Source organism: Lithobates pipiens, unplaced genomic scaffold (genome assembly GCF_037356315.1).
Source record: "Lithobates pipiens isolate NorthernLeopardFrog02 unplaced genomic scaffold, aLitPip1_a1.2 Scaffold_22, whole genome shotgun sequence".
Taxonomy (NCBI): domain Eukaryota; kingdom Metazoa; phylum Chordata; class Amphibia; order Anura; family Ranidae; genus Lithobates; species Lithobates pipiens.
Window position 1 is genome coordinate 281,539,482 of NW_027507784.1, and position 6,832 is coordinate 281,546,313.

At 35.5% G+C, this 6,832-nt stretch overlaps 1 protein-coding gene across 1 annotated transcript in view; it reads right to left on the reverse strand.

Annotated features, from left to right (window-relative positions):
- LOC143924696 (uncharacterized) overlaps nt 1-6,539 on the reverse strand; it is a 101,905-nt gene extending 95,366 nt beyond the window's left edge. Inside the window, exon 1 of the mRNA XM_077449113.1 lies at nt 6,321-6,539. The gene's annotated coding sequence lies outside the window, so the exon portion shown is untranslated. The remainder of the gene's footprint in view (nt 1-6,320) is intronic.
- Nucleotides 6,540-6,832: the final 293 nt, after the last annotated feature.

Below are 6,832 nucleotides of genomic sequence, written 5' to 3' on the forward strand. Positions count from 1 at the left end.
GCTGTGTATGATCTACCCTTCTCCTTTTACTTTCTGAAATCGAATCCCTAAATCTTGTCTGGGGCTATTTTTGATATACTCATATTTTGTGTTTTTTTTTCTGTTATTTGTTTTTCTTTACCATGATATTATTTTGTCTGAAGCTATAATATTACGCATACGGTACTTATTTGTTTTGTTATCTCACTGCTCAATCATGATATTATTTTGCTCTCATTGCGAAGGAACCGCTCACGGGGTTAATCATCAGCTGCATTTGATTTCCCTGCTTGTGGTCTCCATCCTTTGCAACAGTCCACAGGAGGTTATATATTTTTAACTGTTCAATTAATATATTTTATTATTACTAATGATGGCTATACACTAGTCAAAAAATCATTAAAAATCTGTCATTTGGACCGTTTATCCATTTTTCTTGTCCTGTTAAAGGGCACAAATAGAAAATCGGTTTTAACTTTTCAGAGCGGAAAAATCGAAGGAACAGGTTGGAAAATTCTGCCAAATGACCAATAAATTGAAAGGTTAATGTTCAAAAATTAAACTGTTTGCAGTGTTCGCATGTGACAAAACGGACATAAAAAATTATTAATTTATGTCTATTGAACGAATAATCGATCAAAATTCAGTCATTAAATGATGACACTATCATTTGCTCCAGGGCCCAGTGTTTGTAATTCGAAAACTATTTTTCGTATAATGTATGGCCAGCTTAAGACCCTAAGGTTGGGGCAGAAAAACGTACATGTTGTTATATATTTGACATATACTTTTATATCTTGATGGATATTGAATAAAGCTTGAACTATTTTATTATCAGTCAAGTCAGTCAAGTCAGTACAGAATGTACTGACTTTCTTCAATATCCAAGCTTAAAAATCTTGGCCTGCTGAATTGGCCAAGATTTGAACCATCTATGGCCCCGTACACACGATCCGAATATTGTACGACCGTTTTTGGTTAATAATCGCAAGTAGAAATTGAATAGCTAAACAAAGTCACAAAAATTTGTATTGTATTTTTGGACGACAACTATACTGACTAAACGAAAATCGTACGATCTGGAATCGTGCAAGGAAAATTTCCGTGCATGTCCGATTTAATAATATCGGATGAACGGTCGTGATCAGCTGTCCAAATTAGTGTACACACGATCCGAAAATCGTCTGTTCCTTCCTCGGACGACCGTTTTCGTACGATATTCGGATCGTGTGTATGGGGCATATGACTGGCTTTAAAGAAAAAAAACGTATTAAGAAAGATTGCAGGAGCTTGAAGGGAAAAGGGGGACATGATTAAACTGTAGACATGTGCACTGCCGAAAAAAATTAGTTTTTTTTGTTTTTTTTCGTTTTATTCGTTTTTCGTTTTTCAGATCATTCGTTATGATCAATATTCGTTATTTCAAATAAATTTGTAAATTCGGAAAGAAATCAAATTTGTTACGTTCTATTCATATAAATGTGGTATTCTTTATTTGGATAATTCTTAAATTCTGAAAAATTTGAATTCGTTCCCTTCCCTGCCAGTGTCATTTATACAGTGTCAGTGCATTTTTTTAATACTGATCACTGTGTTGGTGTCACTGGTCCTCAAAAAGTGTCACTTAGTGTCCAATTTGTCCACTGCAATGTCGCAGTCCCACTAAAAATCGCTGATCGCCGCTATTACTAGTAAAGAAAAAAAAAGTCCCTAAGTCTATTATTTGTAGATGTGATAACTTTTGCGCAAACCAATCAATATACACTAATTGCCATTTTTTTTTTTTACAAAAAATATGTAGCAGATTACAAATTGGCCTAAAATGATGAAGACATTTTTTTTTTTTACATATTTTTAATGGATATGTTTTATAGCAGAAAGTAAAAAATATTGTTTTTTGTTTTTCAAAATTTTTGCTTTTTTGTTGTTGTTTATAGCGCAAAAAAAAAAAAAAACGCAGAGGGGATCATATACCACCAAAAGAAAGCTCTATTTGTGAGGAAAAAAAGACATCAATTTTGTTTGGGTACCACGTCACACGACCGCGCAATTGTCAGTTAAATTAACGCAGTGCCGTACCGAAAAAAAATGGCCTGGTCATTTTAGGCGAGTAAATCCTTCCTGGGGGTGAAGTGGTTAGTTATAATAGAATGTTTTTTGTTCTTTTGGATTTTCGCTCTTATTTTTCGTTCTTTTGAATGTTCAGATTTTCGCTCTTATTTACGGATTTTCGTTCTTTTGCATTTTCAAATTTCGGATTTTTGTTCTTTCGAATTTTCTTTCTTTTAGAAAATTTGTTTTAGAAAAAATTAAACGGTCTTTCGTTAATTTGGAGGTTTCGTAATGGCGATCCCTGGACGCACAGTGGCTGTGTCAAGTGTCAGTCAGAGATGAGTGCTTATATGTAAACAGCGGTGGTGCTAGACTTTGATTTGTACAAAGTACAAATCTGACAGCTGCTGTTGGTCACACACAGTCTGAATTTATCAATGTTTTGGAGGCATTTGACAGTCATTGATGAGTCAATATGTTGCCTCCACGCTGCTTGATTTAACTCTGTAAATGTCGTACCACTGTGCTGCACTTGTTTGCATTGCATGCGGTTTGCCGCACAGCCTCATAGACTTGCATGGACTGCGTTCGTCGGCGGTAACCAGAATGTGAAATGCTGCTTCATTTTTGCCACGCCCGCGAAACACACTATGGCAGCCAAGGCATGTGTACATCCCTAATAGCTGTGTGTCTGTGTTAGGCTTGATTCCCACCTATGCATTTTTAGCGCTTTTTGCATTTTGCAGAATTGCACTACAGTCCATTTAACATGGTTTCCTATGGAAAACTTTCTGTAGTGCAAATCTGAAAAATGCAAAAAAGCACTAAAAATGCATAGGTGTAAATCCAGCCTTAAGGAGGGTGGTTGAAAGACAGTAAAAATCACGACTTGTTTTTTTCCTCTCTCCTGCAGTCTGTTAACACCTATTTCTCCCCTATATCTATATATATATACATATACATATATATATATATATATATATATATATATATATATATATATATATATATATATATATATATATATATAGATAGATATAGATATAGATAGAGAGATATATATATATATATATATAGAGAGATATATATATATATATATATATATATATTTCAAAGAAGTATTTCAAAGTTAACAGACTGCAGGAGATCAGCTGAAAGAAAAAAAAAAATATTGGAGGGAAATAGGTGTTAACAGACTGCAGGAGATCAGCTGTCAAATATATATAATATAGAACAAGTGTTGAAGGCGAAGTGCACACGAACCAGATATAGCAGTGCTGAGCAATCAGACCCTTCCACAGACCACTAGTCTTTATAGCAAAAAAATCTGATGTAATTGCTGCATTTAAAAATGTATTAGAAAATGTCAGATTACATTCAGTGTCAAATGCATGACGGTTTCGGTCTATACAGATAACGCTCTTCTTCAGAGCAGGACACATACAGTTATAATGATCTTTACAAGCGTATTTATACACTTCTGTCTCATATAGGATCAATTAATCAAGTATTCAATACCAATCAGGATAATTAACAAATAAAAGAAACATAGAGGCATGTATGGTATCATGGGTCATCAGGCGCTATAATTTTTCTTATTACATTCAATGTGCGCTAAGAAAGAACAAAGCACATATATATATATGTATATAACCAGCTGAAAAAACAATAAATATATATATATATATATATATATACAAACACACATATATATATATATATATATACACACACACACACACACACATATATATATATATATATACAATGAAAATATGTTTTTAAATGAAAATCAAAGAAATAAATATGAATCAAAATCAGAGTTCAATCCATTGGGTCATAATGTATTTAAACGGTGTATCCATTGAACATCCAGATTTCTAAGAGTTAATTGTGTTTCCTCCACGTCTGTTCTTAGGTATACCATCTATAAGGCCGCGTACACACGCGCGGACTGTTCGCCCAACTTTGTCCGTCAAACAGTTTCGGCAAACAGTCCGCTCAAAATTAGCATGGACGGACATGGCCACACACGACGGACGAACAGTTTGCTGAAACCGTGCGCGATGACGTGAACGGCACGTACGACGGGACGAAAAATACGACGTCCTATACACTGCATTATAGCTTTCGGCGTGAAAATCCTTTCTGAGCATGCGCGCAACTTTGTTTGACGAACAAGCCTACACACGAGCGGACTGTTCGCTGAAACAAGGTTTCAGCGGACAGTTTTTCGGAAATTCCGAAAAACCTTGTCCGTCAAACTGTCCGCTGAAACTGTCCGCTGAAAGCCCACACACGAGCGGACTGTCCGCCCAAACACTGTTCAGCGGACAAAGTTGGGCGAACAGTCCGCCCGTGTGTACGCGGCCTAACTGTAAATCTTCATTGAGAAACAGTATGTCCTTTCGCCATATAAATATCTTTTTTCTATGTAAAAAGAAAACATTTTCATGGCATATATATATTTTGTTTTTTTTCAGCTGGTTATATACATGTATTCACTATATGTGTTTTGTTCTTTCTTAGCGCACATCGAATGTAATAGGAAAAATGATAGCGCCTGATGACCCATGATACCATACATGCCTATATGTTTATTTTATTTATTAATTATCCTGATTGGTATTGAATGATTGATTAGTTGATAGATCTTATATGAGACAAAAGTGTATAAATACGCTTGTAAGGTCATTATAACTGTATGTGTTCTGCTCTGAAGAAGAGCGTTATCTGTATAGACCGAAACCGTCATGCATTTAACACTGAATGGAATCTGAAATTTTCTAAATACATTTTTAAGTGCAGCAATTACATCAGATTTGGGTCAGATTGCTCAGCACTGCTATATCTGGTTTGTGTGCACTTCACCTTAAACACTTGTTTTATATATATATATATATATATATATATATATATATATATATTTTTACAGCTGATCTCCTGCAGTCTGTTAACACCTATTTCTTTCCAATATTTCCAATACTTTTTCTTCTTTCAGCTGATCTCCTGCAGTCTGTTAACACATATTTCTTTGCAATATATATATATATATATATATATATATATATATATATATATATTTTTTTTTTTTTTTTTTTTTTTTTTTTTTTTGAGGATATGTTGGTATTGGTCCTCATGATGTTCTAACACTTTTGCTTTTAAGATCATCAACTTAATTGTGTATACACACATACACATGTTCTATTTTGTTTCTTTTCTATTCTTTTTTTCTATTATTTTGTGTATGTTGTTGTTACCATACACTTCTGGCAGTGGATCTGAACCAAACTCTTCACATTAGATTTGATTGTATATACCGTCTACTCTAGCAGGGTTTTCTTTGTGATTTTTAATTGGTTAGTTTACCTGTAACCTATTGATGACACTTTAGAGCTGTATATAGGTGATTATGGTGACTAGTTCCAATTAGTAACGATTAAGGGCTAATATTTGCGCGAAGCACGTCTACCTCTTTGTCCCCTGCTCCATCTGTCAACCACTTGCCATATGAAGCTTCAATAAAAGGATTTTTGGAAGTGCAGCCATTCGGAATCATTTCCTTTGGTTTTACTGCCCGCCGGCCGCAAAAAACTCTAAAGGGGTTGAGAACTACAACTCAAAAAACAACGAACATTCAATTATCCAATCATATGAAAATCAAATTCCTGTTTACTTATTGCATCTGACCATTTGAGGGAATCTTCTTCACTCCTTTATTAAATCAGCCTCCCTGAATCAGACAACCGCAAGTGATTTTTAACATGCTTTGGCTAAAACAGCTCTATACTCTGCCAAAAATGTTAATAAAAAAAAAAAACACATAAAAAGGTGAGAATTGAAGGGCTACTTGTTTTTTAGTTTTTTTCATAAAAATAAAGTAAAGCTGTAATTACTTTGGATACCCATTTACGTGCCAACATAAATCCAGTTGTTTTTGCTTCCCTTGCTCATGATTGGGTATTCAAAGTGAACACAGGTTCACCTCATTTACAAAGAAACCTTCAGTAAATCATCCTAACACAACTTCTCCAGAGTGAGAGGCATATGGGCCATCTTCTCACCCCTGTGCACCCCGTCAGGATCCCCTGCAACAAATACAACATGCTTATCGTTGGAGCTGATCTCCTGAAATCACTTGTGCCCATACACAGTCAGATTGTTGCACAATTACATCTGTTCAACTAACACAATTCCTCTAATCACACACCAATCTCATTCATTTTCTCAAGTTATCGTTACTTGAGACAAACACTGATCTACAGTCAAATGACATTGGGTAAACTTACATTACAATCTGCTCGTCGAGCAGCTGTCGCCTGGATCAAAAGCGTTCCACAAAATCGATCTTCACACCTTATAACGCTCCATGAGCCGAAAAAGTGTTTTTACAACTCTTATCAACACATCACACGTATTTCCTCTTCAGCTCTTAGACAAGCACTGTGTTCAATTCTTTTTCCTTTCCTTCTGTACTTTGTGATCACACAATTTCCCAGCACTGACACATATTGTGGGCAGGACAGTATGCAAATCTGCTCTCCTCCAGCTTGGAAAGCTGCTGCATGTCTCTCGCATACCGGAACCCGCCTAGTGGCCCTTTTCCATAACACATTTCCTAGGAAGAAAGATATGACATTTCGAAACAAGTATTATTGGGAACAAAGTTCACCCACAATGGCAGCTGGCCTCAGCTAAATGTTTTCATTAGAAGTCCCTTGTAGGAAATGAACCTGGCAGAACGCCTAGGAGCCAAGTAACGTGCATGACTCGGGTGAGCAAGGACCTGGCACTTGAAACA